Genomic DNA, 27,256 nt, shown 5'->3' on the forward strand with positions numbered 1-27,256 from the left:
ATGCTCTCAGCAGAATGAGAATATGAAAATGGAAGTGTTACCGCATCAGAAACCAGGTTAGGTCACTGAATACAGGGCTGATGCCAAGGTCGGAATCACGTGCACCTAAACCTGTTGACAACCCACACGTGACTGGTTGCATTCCGAACAGCAGAAATAACTTCTGATGGTGAAGGGGAAATGATCCCAAGACTAACAGATCGGATCTAAGCTCTGCCGTCCTGCTAAATCCAAACATAAATGTCGATGGATTATTAAACAATTTAATGGAGCAGAGGACGCCATAACTATCCTCATCCTAAATATCGGAACGACTCTAAATCAGTGAAAAAAAGTCAAGGATATGGTGTCTGCACTACCCCCAGCCAGAGGTGTTGACTGGATGATCCAACTCACACTCATCATGATGCCCACAGATTCACAGTTGCCAGTCTTCAAGCAATTCGATTTTGTGTATGTGACATGAAGAAACAGCTGAACACAGTAGATACAACAAAGGCCCTGAAACCATTCCTGCAATGGGACTGAAGACTTGTGCTGCACAACAAGCTGCGTACCTGGGGAAGCTGTTTCATTCCATATCCAACTCTGACATCTCCCTGTGGAAAATTACTCAGTTATGTCCAGTCCCCGAAGAGGAGAATAATTACAATCTGACCAATTACCACCTCGAACTCCCATCACGACAGTCAAATTGGTGGGAATTCTTTTTGACAGAGCTGTCAAGAAGTACTGAAATACCCTGCTCAGTGTGGTTTCCGATAGGTCCCCATGTGGAGATGGTGCTGTTGTGGAAATATCATTGGATTACGAATCCAGACCAGGTCAATGCTCCAGCAGCTGGTGGAAGTTAGAAACAATTAATAAAATATTGAGTCCGAAAATCTGTGGTCAGTAATAGTGATCTTGTGTCCAATGTTGATTGTAAACATCGATCTCCTTCCCCAATGTACTTTCAGGAATTGATTCTCCAGTGCTTTCCTAGTCTGGCCTAAAAGTGACTCCAGACACACAGACATGTGATCAACTCTTCAATGGTCTCTGAATCGGCCAAGTAAGACACTCAATCGTATCAAACTGCTCTGAGATCTTAAAGGATAAAACCGGACAGAATACCTGGCACCAGCCTTGTTATCAGAAAAGGGAATGGGAAACGCAGTCCTATCGATCCTGCAGAGGCCTCCTTCCTAACACCTGAGAGCCTGTGACAACATTTACAGAGCTTTCCCACATACTGCACAGAAACATCGGGAAAGGAGGAGGTCATTCAATACGTTGAGCTTTCCTCATGCTACTTCAGGACCGAACATCTCCTCAATGCAGTTTTCCCCATACAATGCTCATATCCCAAAATATGTTTAAACATTGTGAAATATAAAACGAGAACGGATGTACTGCTTTCGGCCCATCAAGTTTGCTTCTCTATTCAATATACACGCGGTTCTTTGATAACGCTTGTGTATTAAGTACGATTTGACTGTTTTCTTTAAAGTGAACTGTCATCCCTGCTTCCAATCTGTCTCACACTGTCAGAGTTTGATATATTTCCTCGGGCTGGTGAGGCCAGAAACAGGGCGATAATGGACTTGAACGTGTGGCTGGGGAACTAGCACAGGAAGCAAGGATGTAAATTCTTGGATCACTGGGGTATTTTTTGTGGTAAGCATAAATTATACAAGAGAGACGGTTTGCATCTTAATAGGTTGGGGGACCAGCATTCTCGCAGGCAGGTTTGCTAATACAACACAGCTGTATTTATACTAAGTACCTGGGGGGAGGGGACAAACTGGATGTTTGAGAAGGAAATTGAAGCGAAAGTTAGAAAAGGGGAATTCAAGAAAGTCAACTGTATCAATGAGGCAGAAAACTCAGAATGGGATCATGCTGTAAGGTTGAGTGAAATAGAAGTTTTTGGGAAGGGTGAGGATAGTAACAAAATTAAAAATACTATATATGAATGCACGAAGCATCAGAAATAAGATGGATGAGCTTGAGGCTCTTTTGGAAATTGGCAGATACGATATTGTGGGGATAACTGACATGTGGCTTCAAGTGGACATGGTCTGGGAAATGAATACTCAAGGCTACACGTGCTATCGTAAGAACAGACTAACGGGCAGAGGGGGTGAGGTGGCCTTGTTGGTAAGGGATGATATTCAGTCCCTTGCACGGGGCGACCTAGAATCAGGGGATGTAGAGTCAGTATGGATAGAGCTTAGAAATTCTAAGGGTAAAAAGATATAAAACAGACCATCAGTCACTGACACCAATCTCGCCCTGTCTGATATAAACCAGACCGACAGTCCCTGACACCAATCTCCCCCTGTCTTATATCACATCTTTTCTTCCCTTTTCTTCGCTTTCTATATTCATACAGTCATCGCGCATACAAGCACAATCTTTGGTCCAACTTGTCCATGCCGGCCAGGTTTTCCAAACTAAACTATTCCCATCTTCTTGCATTTCGCCCATATGCCTCTAAACGGTCCCCATTCACATGTTCATCCAAATGTCTTTTAAATGTTGGAGCTGTACGTGCATCTGTCAGTCTTCCTCTGGCAGCTCATTCCATAAACACGTCACCCTCTGTGCAAAAAAAAAATTGCCTTCTTCCTCCCTTTTAAATCTTCCAGCTTCCACCATAAACCTATGGCTCTATCAGTTACTTTACCTATCCTGTGGAAAAGACCTTGGCTTTTCACCCTGCCCAAGTCTCCCCTGATTTTGTAAATTACTATAATGTCACCCCAACCTCCTACAAACCATCTGATACTAACTTCAAGAACAAGCATTTAAAGATAAGCACTGCAAATTTGAAACAATGTTAAAAGTGACAGGTAAATAACGCTCAGCCCAAACTTCATCCTGTTATTTGTTTTCTTCTTTATGTTACAGAACGAAGGTAGCATGAAAATCTTAATAGTGCCAATAAGCCGTCAAGCACCTGAATTCCTTTGCCTGACGGCAGTGATCTCTACAGTGAAAATGTATCTCTGGCCAGATCTACATAATAACACATGTTCAACATTCTCCCTCCTGGCCTCCGTATGACCTCATGTGGTTGTGTCTTCTTTATCTTGCACTCATTCACATCGTAATTTAAACTCATTTTATACCATCTTCTCTTTTCACCACTGCTAAAAGTCTGTTTATCTGTTGTCACACCCTCTTTTCCCTGTCACCTACCCCCCAACTCTGTGGCAAGGAACTAAAATGCCCAGTTTCCAATCCTTTTCAATTCTGAAGGGTCACACTGGACTTAAAACGCTAACTCTGTTTCTCTGTCTCTGCAGATGCTGCCAGACCTGCAAAGTTTCTCCAGAACGTTCGCTGGACACGAAAGATTAACTCAGCTTTCACTTCAAAAGATGCAGCCAGACCTCCTTAGTTTCTTCAGCAATTTCTGTTTTTGAACATTTTCCAAAGAAGTGCGTTGAATCTGCTCAAACGCCCTATCCAGCAGAGAGCGCTCAATATTGGGAAGTGAACAAAAACGCAAAGTGCACAAGTTCATTGGATCTGAAATGACATAAGGCTGGCATCACTGACACGACCGAGGTCTTAATCATGGTCAGGGAGAAAAACATAGGAACAAACATTCACTTCAAACAAAGAAGATGTTATGATGGGAAAGGAAATGATTCAGATTAATATGTTAAAGGATCTGAGTAATGTAACATATTGGAAGCATGACATCAGGGAGAGACCCTCAGCATAATGAGATTATGAAACTGGATGTGTTTGCACATCAGAAACCAGGTTAGGTTACTGAGTACAGGGCTGATTGATGAATGGGTATGGGTGTGAACAGGGGGAAAGTCAGTAGAATTGATTTGCAGATATTGCAGCTCACACAGGGTTTTCATGTGATCACAGCAGCAGCCGCAGCTGCAGCAGAATTGCATTCAAACACAATACATAACTTTCCCCCCAGGGTAATGCATCGCTCTACCATTATCATCAAGCCGAGTGATGGTTTAGTGTCGAGTTTGGGTGAACATGCCAGAGTCAGAACCATGTGTATCTAAACCTGATGACAACCCATTAAAGCTACCGCACTTGACTGGTTACATTCCAAACAGCAGATCTACCTTCTGATGGAGAGGGGGAAATGATCCCAAGATTAACAGATAAAATCCGAAACTCTGCAGTCAAGGCACATCCAGTCATCAATGTCGATGGTCTAATAAACAACTTACAGGAGGAGAGGGCGACACAAATATCCCCAGCCCTGTACATCAGTGTGAAAGACAAGGATGTAGTATCTGCACCATCCTCAGCCGGAAGTGTTGAGTCGATAATTCACCTCACCCTCGTCATCACAGATGCCAGTCTTCAACCAATTCGATCCGTTGCACGTGACATGAAAAAAACAGCTGAACACAGTAGATATGACAAAGACAATAGGCCCTGACACCATTCCTGTAATAGGACTGAAGATTGTGCTGCACAACAAGCCGTGTCGCTGGGGAAGCTGTTTCATTCCAGCTCCAACTCTGACATCTGCCTGGCCACGTGGAACGTTCTTCAACCATATCCAGTCGCATAACAAGGGAATGACTACAGTCTGACCATTTACCACACCTCAATCCCGTCGGGATAGTCGCATTGGTGGGAATTCTTTTTGACAGAGCTGACAAGCAGCACATGAATAATGTACTCAGTGTGGTTTCTGATAGGTCCCCATGTGGAGATGGCGTTGTTGTGCAAATATCACTGGATTACTGATCCAGACCAAGATAATGCTCTGGCAGCTGGTGGACGTTGAAAACAATAAAGAAAATATCGAGACATAAAATCTGGTCCAGTAATATTGACCTTGAATCTAATGTCCATTGTAAACATCTGTCCCTTCCCCAATGTACTTTCAGGAAGTGAATCTCCCGTGCTTCCCGGTCTGGCCTACAAGTGTCTCCTGACAAACAGACATGTGATAAACTCTGCAATGGTCTCTGGAATGGCCAAGCAAGACACTCAATTGTATCAAATTGCTCTGAGTTCTTAAAGGATAAAACCAGACAGAACACCGGCAATGAGCTTTGGAGAAGGGAACAGGAAAAACTGTCCTTTCAACCAGACAGATGCTGCCTTCCTAATGTTTTAGAGCTTGTGAAAACAATGACAGAGCTTTCCCACAGACTGCACAGAAACATCAGGAAGGGAGCAGGGCATTAGACACGTCTAGCTTCCCTGTTCTAGCACATGGAGACAAGTTTACTGTTATAACCCTGGTTAATGCATTCTTCAGAAACTCATCAATTCCTGTCTTATGCTGCTCAATGATTGACCATCCAACCCATACAATCACAGAAGCACTGACTCTATACTGTCAGAAATAGAGCACGATCTACATTAGTCCCACTTTCCTATACGAGGCCCATAGCCATGTATGTTATGGCACTTCAAGGGCACGACCATGTATTTATTAACGGTTCTGAGGTTACCAGTGCCAACTGCCATCTCTGGAAGTTCATTCCTGACCCCAACAGCCTCTGGATGAAAACCAATCCTCAAATCCTCACTAAACTAAAAACCCTTCACTCTAAAATGGTCCTCCCTTCTTCTTCGCCCTTTGACTGGAAGGAACAGCTGCTGTCTATCCATCCTGTCCATGCCCCTGGTTAGCATATCCTTCTGAAGCACGCCCCTCTCAGCCTTCTCTGCTTCAAAGTAAACAACCCGACATGATCTACTCCAGACAAGGGAACATCCTGGTGAATCTCCACTGCAATCACATAATTTCTATAATGTGGCTCCCAGAACTGAACATAGTATTCCATTTGGACTAACCAAAGTTACACATAGCTCGTATAATCTGTGCCTCCATGAATAGAGTCTACGTTTATGGTCGCTACGACTTGTCAAGTTCGGCATTAACCTGTTTAATCGCATTCAGGGACATTAGATTAGATTACTTACAGTGTGGAAACAGGCCCTTTGGCCCAACAAGTCCCCACCGACCTGCCGAAGCGCTACCCACCCATTCCCCTACATTTACCCCTTTACCTAACACTACGGGCAATTTAGCATGGCCGAATCAACGAACCTGCACATCTTTGGACTGTGGGAGGAAACCGGAGCACGGGGAGCAAGCCCACGCAGACACAGGGAGAATGTGTAAACTCTACACAGTCAGTCGCCTGAGTCGGGAATTGAACCCGGGTCTCCTGATGCTGTGAGGTAGCAGTGCTAACCGCTGTGCCACCGTGCCGCCCAATATGTGCAGCAACATCCTCTGAGCTTCCTAGTGTGCTGCTATTCTTTGAGTCCTCCCCTGTCTGGTTGCTTCTTCCAAAGTACATCACCTCATATTTATCAGGGTTACCTTCCATCGGCCATTGATCCACCCATTTCATTATTCCATCTGCATCTTCCTGTAATATAAGGCCTTCCTCCTCACTGCCAACCAACCAGCCAAGATTTGTGTCAAACGCAAACTGATTAATCACACTCACCCCAATCTCTTCCATATTCATAGCTGCATCATTTATCAATACTACAAATAATAAGGTTAAAAATCATAAAATACCAGTTTATAATCCAACAGTTTTATTCGGACGCACGAGCTTTCTCAGCGCTGCTTCTTCATCACGTGATCATGCTCTTCGAAAGTTCGTGCCTTCAAATAAACTGTTGGAATATCATCTAGTGTTTGTAACTTTTTTAACTTTGCCCAAGTCAGTCCAGCACTGGCATCTCCGAATCACAAATAATTTGGGGCACAGCACTGATCCCGGTGTTACACGATTGGATACTGGTCTCCAGTCAAACAAACAGACTTCTACCAGCAGACCTTCTGTCTCCTGCCACTAAGTTGATTTGGATGCAACTTGGCAAGTCACTAATGAGTCCAACCTGTTCCTTGGTTATTCTGTTCCACTTGATGTATTTGTAGAATATCTGGGGATTCTCCCTAATCTTGCCCTGCCAGCAGGTTTCCATGTCGCTGTGTTTGTCAGTCCTCTTCAAATGAAGAATTGCCTTCTTATTGCAGTCTGAAATGGTCTATCATTTACCTGCCATTATTTGCCTTAAATGTAGAGTAGACAGCCAGAGAAAAATCCTGTTTACTTCCATCTTCTCATATGTTTAGTAACTTTTCTAAATTTCACTATGATCATCTCTCATTCTTTGAAACTCTAAAGAACACAGGCCGAGTTTCCACATCAGGTAATCTCACCATCTGAGGGATTAATCTGGAGACTGTCCATCGCACATCCTCCGTGGTCAGTATATTCTTTTTCAGAGTGGGTCACCAACACTGGACTCAATACTCTATATACAGTTTCATTAGCAAGCTGTGAAACTGCTTCAACATGACCTTCCGACGATGTTCTGATTCACTGAAATGAAGGCGAATATGACTTTAACTTTCCACTTCTATATATTTCTCCAATTGCCATTTACATTACTTTATTTATGAATTCACTGCATGAGTTCTTATAAAAAAAAGCCTTCTGAAAATCGATCTATGCCATTTCTATGTTGCAATAAACAAGTTCTAATCGTTCTGAAGTTTGTCAAATATGAACATTCTGTCAGACTCTGTCAGTGCATTTTGATTCTCTCCAATGTTGCTGTTAATTTAGGAATATCCAATATCTGACCCTATATAATAAATTCCATCAGTTTCCCTACAGATGTCAAGTTAATCGTTCTGCAGTTCTCCACACTATCTCTTCTTCCCTTTGCAGTTACTTGAATCCCTCCCATCCATCTACAATGCTTTGAACACATTTACTAACTTCCAGCCTCTGCAGAATGTACAGGGAAAAAAACAGCCATCGACAGCACCCTTAATGTGTCTATTGCTGATTTATTTCTAATGTTTTGATCCGAAGTACAACTGGCTCATTATAGTTAGCAATGCTTAATCCAGCTACAATACTACTATGCTAGCCTTCAACTACTACCTTGTTACTGATATGAATTGAGTTGATGTCTTTAGTTCCACAAGTTCCATGTGATCACTTAGTATTTCTCAGTGATTTTCCTCCGTGATGACAGATGCAAAGTAACTGGCTGCTTTCTTCGTCATTTCCCTGTTCTCCACAATAACCTCTCCTCTCACCATTACAAAATTCCACATTTGACCTTGCTTTTATTTTGTTTTCTTTGCAATTCAGATTGTAGATTGATGTAGTCTTTATGTTCTTCTTTCACAGAATCGTTAAAAGCCCACAGCATGGAAAAGGCCCTTGGGCCCAACAAGTCCATCCTGCCCCTCTGAAGAGTAACCACCCAGACCCATTCCCGTCTGATTCTACATTTTGAGAGTGATACAGCAAATCTACACATCGATGAACACTTTGGGCAAATAAGCATGGCCAATGCACCTAACGTGTAAATCTTTGGACTGGGGGAGGAAACCGGAGCACCCAGAGGAAACCCACGCAGACAGGGGGAGAATATGCAAACTCCACACAAACAAATTTCTGAGAATTTTCCGGTTTCCACCATGTCTAAAATTCTTCTGAAATCACTTCCTACGATTAATATAATCATTAATTGATCATGTTAGCATTCATTAAGTCACTTGCCCTTTCCTTGGTGATTCTATCTTAAAGACATAGACATTTTATTTCACACATTGCAGTATTTCTGCAAAGCTTCTGGTCTTGACCAGGTGTATCCAAGAAGAGAGCAAAAGACGAGAGAAGATATTGCAGGGGTCCTGGCCGATCTTTTTGCATCATCGCTGGCCACGGTGGAGGTCCTGGAAGACTAGAGGGTAGAGAACGCTGTGCCCTTGTTCAAGGAGAGCTGCGAAGAAGAACCTGTGAACTGTAGACCAGTTAGCTTAACAACTGTAACAACTTGAGAAGGTTCTGAGAGATAACATATACATGCATTTGAAAAGACACGGATTCATAAGGAGCAGTCAGCACTGCTTTGTGGATCGGATATCATGGCTCACAATTCTTTAGCGTTCTTTTGAAGAAGTGACCTGGAATGTTGATGAGGTTAGTTTGGTAGACATAGTCTATCTAGATTTAAGAAAGGCCTTTGATAAGGTTCCACATGATAGGCTGCTCTGAATGGTTCGATAGCATGGAATCCAGGGGACTCTGGCAAATTGGATATTGAATTGGCTTGATGGTAGAAAGCAGAGGCTAATACTGGAAGGATGCTTGTGGAACTTGAGGTCTGTGACTATTGGAGTGTCTCAGGGGTTGGTGCTGGGCCTAGTACTGTTTGTTATCTATATCGATGATTTGGATGAGAATGTGCAAAGCATGATTAGTAGTTAGGCTGATGACAGTAAAATAGGCACGACTGTGAACAGTGAGGTTATCAGAAATTGCAGCAGGATCTTTATCAGCTGGGGAAGTGGGCTGAGAAATGGCAAATGGAGATTAACACATGGGATGTTGCTTTTTGAAAAGTCAAATCCAGGTTGGAATTTCGTGGTGAATGTTAGACCCTCAAGAATTGTAGTGGAACAGGGGGACCTTGGTGCTCAGATCCGTGTTTCTCTGAAAGTAGTTGAACGTAGACAGGGCAGTGAAAAAGGATTTTGGCACACTGGCCTTTATCAGTCAGGGCATTGAGTATAGACGTTCGAGAGTGATATTGCAGTTGGACAGGACGCTGGTGAGACATGCACTTGGAGTATTGTGTTCGGTTTTGTTCACTTGCCATAGGAAGGATGTGATTAAATTGGAAAGAAGACAGAAGAAATTTACAAGGATGTTGCCAGTACTCAATGGTCTGAGTTGTAGGGAGAGTTTGGAGAGACATTTTCCTTTAAGTGGAAGAAACTGAGGGGAAATCGTATAGAAATGTATAAGATCACGAGATGCGTCAATAAGGTGAATGCACTCATTCTTTTTCCCAGTTTTGAGAATCAAAGACTAGAGGACATCAGGTTAGAGGTGAAAGAATAAAAATGATCCTGAGTGCCAAGTTTTTTTACGCAGAGGTTAGTAGACATATGGAATTAGCAGACAGCAGTTTGATTGAGGCACGTACATTAACAACATTCAAAAGGCTTTTAGACAAATACGCAGATAGGAAAGATTTAGAAGAATAAGGGACATAGGCAGGGAAATGGAATTAGCATGGATGGACATTTTGGTCGACACGGACCACTTTGGTGCAAAGGGCCTGTATCCAACCTGCAAGACTTCATGATTCTAATACTGTAACGACAATTTCGTGTCTACCACTCCGTGTTCAAACATTCGAGATTGTATGCAGGCGCCGTGTAAAATGCAGTATATTAAACTCTCTAGTCCTCAGAGCAAGGTTATTAATGAGTCCTTCTGACCACACAACACCAAATCCAAAATAACCTGCTGTCTTGTTTGAGTCACAACATACTCTTCAACCAAACTGTTATACGCTAATGGAATTTACTTTTCACAACATTGGCAGTCACTTAGTTAACGCTGTTTAGATGCAATTTGAGATCATGCAATAATACAATGTTTGCATCTCTAATTTACAGAGCATATAATGCACAGAATTTGCCCGAGAGCAAATAATACACTAATACACTAACATTTGCTTCTCCTTCCTATTTGTAAGATCTACCCAAACTGATTCTGTGGAATCTGAGGGACTGGGTCTGTGGCGTTATTAGTGATAGACGTGAACAAGTCATTCTGGGAAGGTCACCTCAACGCTGACATGGTCTGAAGAAATGACCAGCGTCACAGGAGAAGCATCAATATCCTCCCCACTCTGCCAGGTTAACTTTAACCGTACTCTCTCTGCGCCCTCACACTCACGACCTGTTATAGCACCTACCCCCTAACAAGGCTCATATTTTATCTCTAAATAAGGCTCAGGCACTAACACTCTCACTATTGAATTCAGCACCTACCATCACCCCCGCCCCCCCACCCCCCGCCCACCCCGCACACTCTCTCCCTCCACTATACTCCCAACACTAATAACACTGTTCAAAGTTTGGGAGAAGATTTGTAGCTCGGGTGCTCGTTGTGGTGGTTCTGTTCGCCGAGCTGGGAATTTGTCTTGCAAACGTTTCGTCCCCTGTCTTGGTGACATCCTCAGTGCTTGGGAGCCTCCTGTCTAGCGCTTCTGTGCAGTTTTCTCCGGCATTTATTGTGGCCTGTCTCTGCTGCTTCCGGTTGTCAGTTCCAGCTGTCCACTGTAATGGCCGGTATATTGGGTCCAGGTCGATGTGTTTGTTGATAGAGTCTGTGGATGAGTGCCATGCCTCTAGGAATTCCCTGGCTGTTCCCTGGCTGTGAACACCTACGAGCCACTAAACGACACGACCACTATCCTTAGTGGCTACACACACAGACGACAAGCAATATGAATTCGACTGGGACATCACTACTATTATAGGACAAGCCAAACAGATAACAGCCAGGGAATTCCTAGAGGCATGGCATTCATCCACAGACTCTATCAACAAACACATCGACCTGGACCAATATACCGGCCACTACAGCGGACAGCTGGAACTGACAACCGGAAGCGGCAGAGACAGGACACTATAAATGCCGAAGAAAACAGCACAGAAGCACTTCACAGGAGACTCCCAAGCACTGAGGATGTCACCTAGACAGGAGACGAAACGTCTGCAAGAAAAATTCCCAGCTCGACGAACAGAACCACAACAACTAATAACAATGCATGGATACAACACTGTGGGCTGACTCCCTCCGAACACCACACTATTCCCCCTCCCCCTCCACCTACACCGGCATTAACACAGGGACACACACTCCCACCACCACTCCCTCCCCCGTTTTCTCCCATTCCCGCAGAAAAGGACTGTAATAGGAGAGAAAGGGCCAAGCCAGATGGTGGAGCACCCGATATCTGACCGCCTCCACCCCCCCTCTCCCAACCATGTGGGGAGGACCCTGGTATGAGCCAGAGAAGACCGGGACGTGTCGTATGGAGATTCCTCGACATCCATGTCCCTCCAACTGATTAAAAAAAAATGTTCAGTGAAGGGCAATTCGCACTTTAACCATTCTGTCTGTTCTCACAATTTTCTCCCTCCCAAAACAACAAACAACTCATTGCAGAGCGATCCAGACACAAAAATATTCAGAGACATATGTAAATACGCTAATATACTGTCATTCACCGTGCATACACGGAGATAGAACCGCACACGTGTAGTGGCATACGGAGACATAGACAGTTGCACACAAATAGACACAAGCACAAGTAAAACTCACAGGTTAATACATAGATGAACCGATGTCAGCACATAAATACACAAACACACAGATACTTGAACAAACACACACAAGTGCACATACAGACTGACAGAGACACAAACACTCGTGCTTATAAGACAGAGATAGATAGGTTTTTGATGAATAAGCATGTCAAGAGTTACGGAGAGTAGTCAGGAGAATGATGTTGAGAAATCTCTAATCTCTCTGGCATTCAGAGTCGATGGGACGAATGTCCTAATTCTGCATTTTTAATGCTCGTGCGGTGTCATGCTATCAGTTATTCTCTTCCTGGGACAGAAACAGGGAATGAGTTTAATACAATTTTGATTGAAAAGGGTCAATGGTCCTATTGGACAGGTTTAGAGGGCTGAATGGTTTATGTCTATGCCTAATTATTATGTCCTTGTATTTCAAAAAAGGTGGCGATTTCATGTTAAGTTAACACAGTTTAAAATAACAGGTTCCACCCTGAAATAAGGTCGCCCCTTTAATTTTAGTGGTGTACTATCGGTAGGGTCCTCATCCTCAGGGAGCAGTGAAGACTCGGTTTTTGAAGATATTCAAGTCTGACCTCGACTGATCTTTGCTGGACAGGAGAGTCAATATTTATTGGGAACAGACAGGAGATGGATGGTCAATCACAATCGGATCAGTCAGGAGTATTCTGACTGGTGGCGCCGAATGGACAACTACTTCCCCTACCCCATGTGTTGTTCCTCAATCCACCCTTCGATGCGCTTACAGAAATATACTGCTGGCCCTACCCAATGTGTTGTTCCCTCAATCCACCCTCGATGCTGTTACAGGGATATACTGCTGCCACTACCCTATGTATTGTGCCCTCCATCCACCCCTCGAAGCTGTGACAAAGATAGGGGGCCATCTCATTTAGCCAGTCATTATCGTTACCATGAGACTGGAGGAGTATGTTCTGCCTATTTAATAAGTTACAGAGGAAAATAGAACGAATCATTTTAGCTCATTGAGTACATTTTACTGCACAGGACGTCATGTAAACATCTGAGCTGTTACACAGGAAGCTATTGCTAACAGGAAATAGAGAGTAGCGATAAATGCTTATTTTCACATTACAAAGCTGTAACTGGTGGAGTGCCTCAGCGATCACTATGGGATCATCAACAATAAGTACCTAGACCAAAGATCTGGAGGAAGGTTCTGAATATATCAAAGCCCAATTAGCTTAAACACCAAGCTGGTCATCCAGTATGTCATCAAATGGAGGTCGTGTGTGATCAATGTGATATAGGCAAAGGGAGATTAGTGAGCAAACCTTCACCAGATATAGCATAATGTGAGTTGTCTATTTTGGATGGAAGGATAAAACAATGGTAAACAATTTAAGTGGAGAGAGATTGCAGAACTCTGAGATACACACCGTATGCATGATCCTGCTACACGAATCAGATGTAGTTTTCTGCACTTGCTGTAAGTGATTTGGAAGCTAAATTGAATGATTGTGTTTCTGGCAAAGGGTACCAGGTTTAATCAGTAATGTTTTACTGCATCTGTACCGGTAAAAGTGAGGAGTGCAGATGCTGGAGATCAGAGTCGAACAGTGTGAGGCTGGAAAAGCACAGCCAATCAGGCAGCGTCCGAGGAGCAGGAAAATTGGCGTCACGGGTATAAGTCTTTCATCAGGAATATGACCTAAACATCGAGTCTCCTGTTCCTTGGGTGTGCCTGACCTGTTGTGGTTTTCCAGCATCACATTTTTCGCGTCTACCTCTGCACAGGGCGTTGCTAAGACCACATCTGGCTCATTATGTGCAGTTTTGATCCCTTAACATAAAAAACGTTCTTGAAGCTGATGAACAATGTTTTGTTCACACTTTTCTGGAATGAAGGCCTTTTGTTTTGAAACACTATCAATTTTGGTTTTAAATAAGAAATCCTTTAGAAGCATACACAATTTTGAGAAAAATCAGCGGGATGCACATTTTCTCTTCTCAGGGAGACAAAAACTATGGAATAAATTTTAAGAATAAAATGCATTGATTTTAGCACAGATATTATGAAAACATCAGCCGATTTTTAAAAATTAAGCATATGCATACCAACAAATCATCAAATTATAAAGCAGGAATTTTCTCTTTTGCTAATGAAAGGCACTGTGTATAAGATCAGCAATGATGCATTTGCATATCGTCCATTATGATCCATTCCAGAAACCGTTCACGACGAGCGCACACGGCCCAGTTTGGTGTTCAGTTGATATGATTGCATGTTTCAACACAGAGAGGGAGAACAATGTTCTCTGCCTGAGAAGCAGCAGCCGACGGATCCCTCTATCTTTTTTTGTTCCAACTGGCAACAGTAAATCTCTGACTCACCTCTACCTGATGAGTCGTGGAGTATTCCTGATGAGAGGTTCATTGGAATCTCTCTACCATCTGAATCAAAGGGAATTCAGCTCAATCCAACTATTCTGGGGAGAAGTCACATCACAAGTAGCTTGCCTGAGCAGAATGGGTGGCACAGCGGCTCAGTGGTTAGCACCACTACCTCCCAGCACCAGGGTCCTAGGTTTGATTGCAGCCTCGGGCGACTGTCTGTGTGGAGTTTGCGTATTCTCCCCGTGTCTGTGTGGATTTCCTCCGGGTGCTCCGGTTTATTCCCACTGGTCCAAGAATGTGCAGGTCAGGTGAATTAGCCGTGCTAAATTGCCCATAGTGTTCGGTGCATTTGCCAGAGGGAAATGGGACTGGATCATTTAATCTTGGGAGGGTCGGTGTGGACTTGTTGAGCTGAAGGGCCTGTTTCCACACTGTAAGGAATCTAAACTAATGACTTCAGAGGACCGAGTAACATTTGGGACAGTCTGTCATCTATCCATTTGTTATGAGTTCAACTGTTATGAAACTCTGGAAAGCTTTCATTCTTCTGTTTGTCTTAAGATCTGTGTGTGTGTGTGTTTCACATTATTCTAGATGAGCCAGGCTGACATTTATATCATTAGCCATATCACTAAACTTTGAAATTTGTTGTAATAAGTGGAGCAGTGTGACAGCAAAATGAAACACTGACCCTACAATATTGATTGGACCACGAATGACAAATTCTAAAATGGCTGTTCAAGTGGGAGTTCCCTTCCCCAGAAGTTTGTGGTGCCTGGATGTTTACATTTATTCAAAGTTGTGTCTGTTAAATATTTGATAGACAAGTGAATGTAGGAAAATGGTGCACGTGCAGAAGAAGTACTGCTGAGACCACAATCAGATCAGCTACGATCTTAGTGCGTGGCAGAGCAAAGACAAAGTGCCTAATGGCCCACTCCTGCTCCTCAGTCCGATGTTCCTATATTCCATTCAGTCCCTCACAGGAGTAGACAGAGGCCAATTGCTCGAAATACCTGGTCCACAGTAATACAGGATCTCCTTCTGTCCCTCACAATTGTCACACAAAGTTTGGCATGGGTTGAAAAATGTTAATTCAAAACCCAGGCTGGGCTCAAAAGACGCCTCTGGTCTATTAATAGAGTGTCTCCTCTCTGCAACTTGTGCTTCATTTGTTGGTCATGGTGCAGATCCAGATTCACTGTGAATACAGTCCCCATACCTGACCCTGAAATGACTCATAAAATACTTTGCTCTCTGTAACTGTAACATCCAATAACGGAATGTTCAGGAAAAGTACAACCATTAACTTCCTAATTACAGAATATGAGAGCATAAGGAACAGGATCGGATGGTAATTCGGATGGCCAGGCCTGCCGTGCCATTGTATAAGATTATGGATGGTCAACTGTTGTTATCAACTCTGCTTTATTTCCCAATTTTTCACATCCCTCAATTCCATGGCAGGTAGAAAAAACCCACCTACCTCATCTGTAAATACTTTCAGCGATATAGCTCCCCGAACTCTCTTGACCAGATAATTTCTGACATTCACTGTCCTCTGTGAGAATGTTACACGCCCCAAACATACACAATAACCTATTTGTATGTTCAAAACAGCAGCTCATGTAAGAGTGACAGACCCTGATATCAAGTCAGGAGTTGACTCAGAATGGGATCAAGAAAAGTTGACTAAATTAAATTTAATAGGAATCAGCCACAATCTCTCCCCAGCCTATTCAACATCTCCATTTAGCTCAAATAGTCCAATCCTTGTAAATATTTTCTAAATACTTTCAAGTTTCATAACATTCTTCCGATAGCAAGGAGACCAGGATTCTAACGATTGATTTATTTTCATTCTTACTCCCCCCACCAACCTATCTTTTCGTAGGATGCATACCCTTGAATATTGTCAATCCTGATCACCTTTCAGCACGTCTCTGCCAATTTCGATCTGCGCTACAAGCTCATTTACCATATTTCGTATGCAGCATATATTCAGCTATAACACTCTCAGTCCTGTATTAACCGTGCCTCCTCTCAATTTCATTTGTCTGTCCAGTGTGCTTGAAGTTTGATTGTTTACACTTTCAATACACTCTGTCCTATTTGTGCCTGTGCTGGAGATTTTAATAAACTATCCTGCGTTCTGCACTCTTCCTCCTCTTTGAATTCGAATTTTCTAATTTCCCCTTTAACTGAAACCTCACCCAAACCTAAAACATTTGCTGAAAGATCTGACCGAAGCCCTAGTTATGTGATTTGTTAGGACTCTGGTCCCAGAATTGTTCAGATGAAGACCAGACCATCAGACAGGTCCTTTCTTCCCCGGTAATGCAATATGTTTATGCAATACAAAATGCAGGGTCAAAATGACTTGTCATACATTCCTAAATATGGAAATTACAAACAGATATGATAGTTAAAATACACTCATGACCTTGAGCTATATAAATTGAAATGTGAATTCCAAAACCATGGAAGTGCTGTGCAAACTTTATCAATCATTCTCCGGCACACAGCTGAGATATTGATTTCCCCTTTGTCAGTGTTCCCCTTCAATGAGATTCTCTGGTCCAGTCCCACACACTGTATTTCGGGGGATTATCAGTTCCTGCTGCTATTCGCCCGGCCTATTGAAGTTAATCCACCTTCTCCCTGGATCCAATCAATTGGTCAATTGGATTCCGTTTAATTGTCAGCAACCTAGCTCTGTGATGTTATTGGAGATAAATGATCTGGAATGACAGCCAATATCAGCACAGTGCTCACAGTGTATGGCACCAGACAAAGACTTTCAGTCCAGGGGAATATCGAAATAAAATTTCCATATTCTGTCTATTTTCCTCATGGTGTCTCCTGATCTACCCAGCTTCGCTCTCTTCTCACACCCGTTTCTCTCACGCAGTCCATGCTTCCTATCCACGGTGTTGACCTCACTTCACATTCTTTCTTTCTGTTTCATTCTCTCTCTCTCTGTCTCTCTCTCTCTTTCTGTATCTCCATTAACTCTCTCTGCTTTTGGATAGTGCAGTTGGAGAGGTTGTGGATGTAGGATAGGCTAAATTGCCTCCATCTGTGCCATATTAATTCTGAAGGTCTCTGACCCACAATAAAGACTTTAAGTGCCTGTAGAAACAAGTTGGTCCTGCGAAGGACACAGTACACAATCATCCATTGTCTCTTCCTGTTTTCTGACATGCAATGTCCTGTAAATATCTGTTCAAACAAAATAGATTGACATTCGAGCAGTTGGGAGGACATTCAACAGACGATAGTGGAATCAGGATTTAATAAACAGTTCCACCATGCAAAATGTGGATTTGTCTGATAGCAGCTACTCCCAATTAGCAGCCCCTCGCTTCTTCCTGATGCGGATTTGCCTTCCACCAAGTTATTAAATTCCACAAGGTCCTGACTTATTCCACGATCGTGGCTATGTCAAACCTGAGGGCATTGTGAACCCTGTTTCCAAAATGATCTTCTACTGAATGGTCAGTCACCTGGACAGACTCATTTTATAATACAAGTTCCAGTATGGCCCCTCCTGTGGTTGGACAAGCCCCATACCGCTGTAAGTAACTTTCTTGGATGCACTTAAGAAATTCTATCCCGTCTAAGGGATTCTCAGTCAATATTGGGGATGTTAAAGTCACTCATTATGGTAACTCTGTTTTAATATCCGTTTCAATAATCGGCCGACATGTTTGTTCCTCAATCTCTCGGTGGCTGTTGGAGGGACTACAGTACAATCCTAATACATGCATTTCAAGAAGGCCTATGACAAGGTGTCACAAAGGAGATACTGAGTGTGAGAAGGGTCCGTGGTGTTAGAGGTAAGGTAGCGGCATAAATGGAAGCTTGTCTGTCTGGCAGAAAGCAGAGAGTGGGGATAAAATAGTCCTTCTCAGGATGGCAGTCGGTGACAAGTGGTGTTCTACAAGTCTCAGTGTTGGAATCGAAACTTTTTATTTGTTACGATAACAATCTAGATGATGGAACTGAGTGTATTCTGGCTAAGTTTGCAGACGATACGTAGATAGGCAGATGGACTGGTCGTATTGAGGAGGCGGAGAGGCTGAAGAAGGAGATAAGCAGATGCATTCCGATGTTGGAAAGTGTGTGGTCATGTACTTTGGCATGAAGAATAGAGGCATGGTCGATTTTTTTAAATGAGGAGAAAATTCAGAAATCTGAAGTGCAAAGGGACTTGGGCGTTCTAGTGCAGGCTTTTCTCAAGATAAGCTTGCAGGTTGAGGCAGTAGTCAGGAGGGCAATTGGCATTTATTATTGATGGCATTTATTATGAGAGGAATTGAATATAAAACAGGTTGTACACGTCTCTGGTCAGACTACATTTGGAGTATTGTGCGAAAATTTGAGGCCCATATCTCAGGACAGACGTAGTGGCCCTGGAGCTTGAGCAGAATGTTTTCACGAGAATGGTCATAGGAATGAAAAGATTATCTCATGAGTAATGTTTTTGGGCTCTGGGTCTATCCTCGGTAAAGTTTAGAAGGATGAGAGGAAATGAAATGGAAGCACAGTGTACTCTGAACAGAGTTGATGTTGGTAAGATGTTTCCATTGGACGAGAGCTCGAGAGCAGAGACTTAGTTGAAAGGGAACACCATTTAGAAGAGTGATAAGGAGAAATGTCTTTACCCAGAGAATGTCGAATATTTAAAATGTATTGCCACAGAAGGCAGTGGGGGCCAGGTCATTAACTACATTTGAGACAGATTTAGATAGGTTCTTGATTGTTCAGGGATGATGAATTACGAGGAGAAGGCTGGAGAATGGATTTGGGAAACCTATCAGCGATGATTGAATGATGGGCAAACTCGACAGGCTAACTAGCCTAGTGTCTGCTCCTGTGTCTTATAGACTAATATTCTAAACCTTAAGGAGACACTTGCATCACTGAGAAGATTGGTTCATGTTCTTCATGAATGTCAGAAGCTGGTGGGAATACATAACTGTTTTAGAATGAAGGTATTGTGGCTGCTGTCGGGGTGGTGGATAATATGAGATTCAGTGCAGGATCACACACCAACTGCACTGTATTAATGTGGTGAGAGTTTATTCAAAACCTGGACCTCTCTGTCTCTCTCAATCACGGTGGGGAGTGGAGGTTGAGGTGGGTGGGCGTAACTTCCTCAGAGGCACTTAAACAATCCAGAATCATGCATTCTGAGTGAAAGAGCAGACATGGAATTTAACACCTTCTCATTGTCTGTTTAGAATATAATTAGTGATTGCCATCCCGCTCAGTGTTCAATGCAATCACCTCTTATTTTCTGAGCGCACTCCAGATCAAACTTTACTCACTCCTCATGATGCCATTGTCCCAGGGATTAATCTGGTGGAACTCCTCTTCACTCTCTCTGTGGTTAGGAGATCACTCCTTATAAAGGAGAGAAAATCTGTCTACAGTGCCTCAAATACTGCCTCAACTACACTCTCAGGTTTGATCGCAATAATTCATTTACCCCACCTAGCTGGCTCCATTTCCTTCATGTGACAAAGGAAACCATTCATTTACAATCCATTGCCACTGATATGGAATGTAAAACATCCTTACATCTGTAGGTCAGCATCAATAAAGCCAGCACCAGAGGTGCCTATCGAGACAGACATCACTCTCGGGGCGAGACCCCATCACAAAGAATGCACCTAAAACAGGGAATAGTCACCTACTTGAATGGAAATCAGCTGTCGGATTATGGGAAATAGGCAAAGGAAGGGAGCTGCCTTCACTTTTGTTCTTCCCTCACGGGATGTATGCAGCCCTGGTCAGGCCAGCATGTTATACCGATCTTGAACTGAGTGGCTGGTTCAGCTGTTCCACAGGACAGTAAATAGGAAAACAAACTGCTCTAAATTTGCAGTTAAACTGAGACCTGACCAGGGAAGTATGCCCACTGCCTTCTCTAATGGGCATCAGGCAAGTCGATATCAACAGATTATTATTCCGTGGATCTAGATTACGAGCCAATGACGTGACCACCATACACCATCTTCCCATCTTTCAGATTCTGTACAGAGAACAAGTTAAAAATCTCAAGTTCAATTATTTAGCAACGGACAAGTGGTAAGAATGGATTTGAAACATGTATCCAGAATTAACAAAGGCACAAACAATGATTTATTCAGGAGTTGCAGTGAGGCTGAGGAGAAGACTGGGGCGTCTTAATGTTTGTTCTGGACAGGATTGGCATGTGGGAAGGATATAGAGATGTAAACTTTGCAGGAGAAAATGAATCAAGATGGTTGAGAACAGTGTGATTCATCCCTGCATATTGGAGAGTAATTTGTAAATAATAATTTGCTAGTTATTATTTCTAAGGAATGAAACCTTTGGTTGGAACTGAAAAAGTTGACTCGCACCTTTCCAAAATTTACATGTCATCAGCATCAATTCAGTTTAATCGACAGACTGAGTGACTTACCAGGAACACCAACTATAGCAAGAATAGGATAGTAACCACCTTGAATAACCAGCAGTACATCTTCAATCCGATATGCTAATGATATCCAAGGCTGGGAAAGCCAGTAAAGAGCATTGGATAAACTCCTGTCCATTGTAAGAACATTCCAGTCTAATGTTCTAACAGTCTGATCTCTCCTCCACCTCTCTCTGGAGCTGCTGATCACTGTTACTGTTGTGGATGATGCTCCAGCTCATACAATGGGATAAAACACTGAACACATTCCCTTATTGATATTAGAGAGAAACTCTCTAGGGATGCTTAGGATCCATGGAGACTGACATAATCACAATCGCTGAACAAATAGCTCCAGTTAACCGATTAGACTTCAATACTGTTTTATTAAAGTTCAAAATAACTTTGAACGTTTATGCATTCTGGGTATGATATGTGAGTGTGACTGAAGGGAGCAATGTTGAAGATGGCAGATTGATTGTGTGTAATCATTCAGTTTGTCTTGGATATGGAAGTAATGCCAGAGATTTAACGGAACATAAACATGCTTCTTTGCTCATAAATAGAGAAATAAATCCTGTAACTACAGACCAGTCATTGCAATATCTGTAAAACATTGAGAGAACATCTTTCGTCCATGATCTGGTGGCAAAATGCGTCTAAGAAAATATCGGTTATAATAAACAAATGGCATGGATATGTTAACAGAGAATTGTACGTGACAAACACAATTCAGATTGTTATTCCAGAATGAGACAGGGCAGGTTTGGGTCATGTTGTTGATGGTTTCCATGTTAACGAACTGTGATAAAGTGTCATTTCATGGACTTCAATTACGTTGTGATTATGACATTGGGGAAAGACTGAAGATGGAGAGGACTGTGTGACATGGAGGCTTAGACCGGGTGGAGGAGCAGTGATGTTCTCCAGTCACCAGTATTGGAACGTTTCACTTTATAACTCACACGAGGTACAGATTCCAGGATACATTTACAATGAGGAATTACCAGAGACAATATTAATGAAATGCACTCATACGATATAAAATCCACAAACTAAATGATATTCTGCACATACCAATAAATGAAAAGTACAGAGATAAGGTTGATAAAATGCACTCCTGATACTGTGTTATATAAACTGAAATGTGGATTACAAAACTAGGTAAGTGGTGTGCAAACTTTATCAATCATTATTCCACCCACAGCTGAGATGCTGATTCCCCTCTGTCAGTGATCCCCCTCACTGTGATTCTCTGGCCCAGTCTCTCTCACAGTCTAGCAGGAGCGGGGGTGGTGGGGGGGGGGGGGGTGGGGGGCATCATTTCCTGCTGCTCTTAGCACAGTCTATTTTTAAAAAACTCTGCTTTCTGCATGGAACCAATTTATTGGCCTAATGGGTTCTGTTTAGCTTTCAGTAAATTCTGTGATATTATTGGAAATAAATCCTCTGGGCTAACCGCCAGTATCAGTATAGTGCTCATAGTGTATGGCGCCCAGACAAAAGGGCTTACAGTCCAGAGGAATTTCTAAATAAAGCATCTAACTTCTGTCAGTCCATATTGGTCACAAGGAGGTTTATGGTATTTTTATTATCCAAGCCTTCGATCAATTATATAAAGCTAACTTCGCGTAGTTGCTAGAGAATATAAGACAGAATCTTCCAATATCCTGTATGAGTTAGATCTGGTTAAAATGAATGTCCTTCCTTGTTTATGATGCCTCATGCCAATGCTCCCTTTGACGCTGCCCAGGCAGGCGCTACGGAGGATTAACAGTTGGCTTTGATCTTTCATCTTGCGTCAGAGATGGCCTCCTCTTAAGCTGGACAAATTGCAGCTTCCACAGTGAATGTGGGCGTGTCGATTTTCCATAGTTTAAGAAATACCAACCAAGTTCCTTGCTTTCCGACGTGGCTGATTGGGCTTGTTAGGACCCATGGTCAATTTGGCAGGATATCGAGGCTTTCTAGGCTAATTGTCCCCTCATTAATCTGTTGTTCATGGACAGGATGAGGAACGTTAAGGAGAATTGCAAAAACCGATTGTCCTTAACACAGTGAAAGCGTGGAGAATGATGGGACAAGTTGAGGGCACTTTACAAAACAAAAACTTCGGCTTTCACTCCCATTGTAGGATTGGTAGGATTCCAGCCGGGATTTATGGATTCTGGCTTGAGGCTCTAGGAGTCCAGATGAGTTTCCTGTTTGGGAGAATTGTTTGACGGGGAGGTCATGATGAATTTTGAGCAGCTGAGGCAGGAATATGAGGTATCTGGGAGGGACCTCTTTTGCGACTTTCAGCTTCAGGACTTTATAGAGAAAAAAGACTATATTAATGGTCCGTCTCTGTAAGTCAGACATGGAGACGAGAGTGCTTCAGAGTACGGCCACTCCCTCGTTCAGCATCTTCTGTCATCTGTTAGGAGGTAGTGTCTCGAAAGACATTGACCCTGTTACACCAGAACAGGAAGAGTTTATTCAGCCCCTGGAGCCTGATATACAGTTATGGGAGGAGACATGTCAGCTCCTCGAGTCGATAACACTGGGCCCAGAGTAGGCATGCAGCACCAGTACCCTGTTATGCAGCAATAGGATCAATCTATTCAGCCTCCTCAAGTCTGTAACATAGGAACTGGAAGAGGGACTGGAGATTGGTGCACTGTGATACCAGGAGGATATTCAGTCCCTTCGAGCCTGTTGCACGGGAATTGGAGAAGGATGCAAACTATAAGATTTCTTATGGGAAAGGAGGAAGAAGATTACCTCACGTGTCTGGTGTATGGGAACAGAAGAAGGCCAATGATTCCCTCAATCCTATATCAGGGTTGCAGGAGAGACCGTTCAGTATCTTCAGCCTGTGATGGAGGAATATGAGAAGATTTTTTCAGCCCCTCAAACTGTGACACAGCAACAGGAAGATTGCATAAGCCCTTACAGCTCTTACGCATCAACAAGCAGACCCTCGAGATGGTGATGTAGAACACCAGAAAGACATCAGCCCATCGATTTTGTGCACAAGGAAGAGAATGAGTCCATTCAGCGCTCAGACCTCTTACAGAGCAATCAGAGCAGGTCATTTCACGCCATGTGCCAATTACACAGGATTGGAGCAAACAAAGAGATTATAGAGAGGTAAGAATTTAGAATTATCACCTTCACGATGGAATATAGAGTAGTCAGAAAAATGTTGAAATTTAAGAAATATTGTTAAAGTCGATTATTCAGGAATTAACGACAAGAAATTTGAAAAGTCAAACCACAATCCATCAGAATCAACATGATTTGGATGATTGTGGGCCTAGAGATGATATATTTGGACTTCCAGAAGGCATTGAATAGCTCTGCAAAAATGATTAGTCTGCAGAATTATTTCGTTTACGATTAAAAGTAATTTATCAGCTTGGATACAGGCTTGTTGAAGCAACAAAATGCAGTGAGATGGACAAAATATGGGTCATTTTCTGTTTGGCAAAATTCAACTTTTAGGAAACCATATGTCTTGGTCCCCAGGCCCCAACTATTTAAAATCTATAGTCTTAAGTAGTTGAGAGGAAAGAGCATGTTATAACCAAATTAACAGATGACACTAACTCAGGTGAGAAATTGCAATGAAGATGCAAGAAATTAGAAAATGTATATGGATAGGTTTGGGGTAACATTTGACAGAAGAAACTGAACAATGAAAAGTATGAGTGTATCCGTTTGGATCAGTGTAGCAGAAAGGCAAATTATTCTCCAAATGGAGAGAGACTTCAGAATGATTAGGTACAGAGGGATCTGGCTGCCCGCGTCCATACTACAGAATACTCCGATGTAGGTACATCAGATAATGAGAAAGGCAAGTGCAGTTTTGGCACTTATTTCTAAAACATGGGATTATAAAGGGAGGGAGATGTGAGATCGCAACTGAGTACTGTGTGCAGTCTTGGTGTCCTGACTGTAGGAGGGATGTATTTGCCATGGAGGCAGTTCAGAAGTGGTTTACTCGATTGACTCCAGAGATGAGGAGATTGTCCTCTGAAGAGAGATTGAGCAGTTAATGCCAACACTGCCTGCAGTATAGAAAAATGAGAGGAGATGTCAGAGGTCTGGACGATGTTAAAGGTGATTGACAATGTAGATGTGAAGTGGATATTTCCTCATGTGGGACAATCTCGAACGATCCTAAAACCACAGCTTTAGGATGAGGTGGGGGAGAAGTGAAACAGGGGTGGGGAGAACATACTTCTGTCACAGGGTTGGGAATCAGTGTAATTCACTGCCCCAGAGTGCAGTAGGTGCTGGGATATTGAGTAAGTGAAGGAATATGGAGATCGGACAGGAACGTGGAACTGAGGCCACAATGACATCAGCTAAGATTGTATTCAATGTCGGAACAGGCCTGAGGGGTTGGATTGCCCAACTGATGCTCCTCGTTCTTATTCAGCCCTTTGAATGTGTTACACATAAATGGGAGAGGACTGGTGATCAAACAGGAAGCAGAAACTCTGGATAAATCAGCCTTAGTCAGTTTGACAGAACGTCACCAGTGACGAGTGCTAGGTCCACAGCTCTTGACAATCTGTATCAATGATCAGGAGGAGTGGAACAAATGTACTGTAACTATGTATGCCGATTAAACTAAGATAAGCAAACCTGGAGATGTTACAGAGAGAGGAAAGCAAGGCTGGAGATGTTACAGAGGTGCGAAAGCAAGGCTGGAGGTGGTCGAGAGATAGCGTGGCCTGTGCATGCTAGAACATGTTATTGAGATATTTTATGATTCATTCACAGGATATGGGGAGAGGTGTAGCAGCTGGATATTAGAGAGATAGGGAGTGGTGCAGGGGCTGACGGAATTTACGGTGAGAGGTGGGGCTGGAGTATGAGATAAAGAATTTGGAGATACGGAGGTTGACAGAGATACAAATGGATCTAGCGGCTGGAGGAGATGACAGGGAAAGATACAGAGATACACGTAGTTAGATTAAAAACGGAATAATGCAATGTCTTAATAGAGAAAATATTGTAGAAATCTGTGGAATAGACAAGGCACTTGGAGGAACTGAAGGTGTGAGACCTGGACTGACCAATCACAAGAGTCATAGAGAGAGTGTCATACAGTACAGAAGTGGCCATTCGATTGATAGTGACAAAAGTTAAAAGCACTGCAGACACTGGAAATCCCTCCTTCCTAATGTCTGGGGACTAGGGCGAGATGTGGGAGAGGCATTCAACAGACTCCTCACGCAACAATGTGACATAACGAAACCTCATGGTATCAGATCAAACACTGAAATGGAAACCTCCTGATGACTCCCCTGCCTGAGCTGGTGGATCAGTGTCCCTCGACATTGAACAACACTTGGAAGACGCACTGACAGAGTGAATGAGCTGGGGAATGTATACTGGGTGGGCCATTTCAAACCCCACCACCAAGAGGGGCTCAGCAGCAGCATTGCTGATCGAGATGGTTGGGTCCAAAAGGACATAGCTGCTGGACTCGGGCTGCACCGAATCGGGAGGAACCGACTGACAGGCAGAAACATACTTGACCTCATCCATACCAAACTACCAGCTGCAGACACATTGATCGAGGACCATATTGGGAATGGTGACAGGGCATACAGTATTTATACAGAGAAAGTCCCACTTTTACATTGTGTGTGTGCGTGTGTGTACACACATGCATGAGTGCACATGTGAGGAATACTATCACCATGCGAAATGTTAAAGATTTCAAAGAAACCTAGAACACAGCACTGGCCTGTGTGAGGTGATTCTGGTCATTACCAACAGCAGCAGAATTGTACTCTAGCACAATTTTCCCTGTCACTGCCTGGCAGATGCTCCACTTTACCCTGACCATCAGGCCAGGGGTTAAACCCTTGTTCAATGAGGAACACAGGGGGACTGGTCAAGAGCAGCACCAGGTATACCTCACAATGTAGTGACGTTACCAAACAGGACCACTTACTTACCAAATAGCATAAACAGCCAGTAACAGACAGATCTAACCAACAAATCATACCTAATTTCTGCAATCCTGACGCATGCAATCAGGGTGAATTGTGTGGTCAATCAAACAACTCACTGAAAGAGTAGGATCCACAAATATCACCCTCCTCAACGATGAAAGGGCCCAGTACAACAATAGAAAAGATAAGGCTGAAACATTCACAAAAATGTTCAGACCAAAGTGTCGATGGGATGATCTATGTTAGTCTTCTCCAGATGGCAGTCATCAGCTGAGTCTATTCACTGTGTGTGGTAACTCCTAACGGCTGGAGGGATGGGGAATGCAA

The sequence above is a fragment of the Chiloscyllium punctatum genome, chromosome 13 (genome assembly GCF_047496795.1).
Source record: "Chiloscyllium punctatum isolate Juve2018m chromosome 13, sChiPun1.3, whole genome shotgun sequence".
Lineage (NCBI taxonomy): Eukaryota > Metazoa > Chordata > Chondrichthyes > Orectolobiformes > Hemiscylliidae > Chiloscyllium > Chiloscyllium punctatum.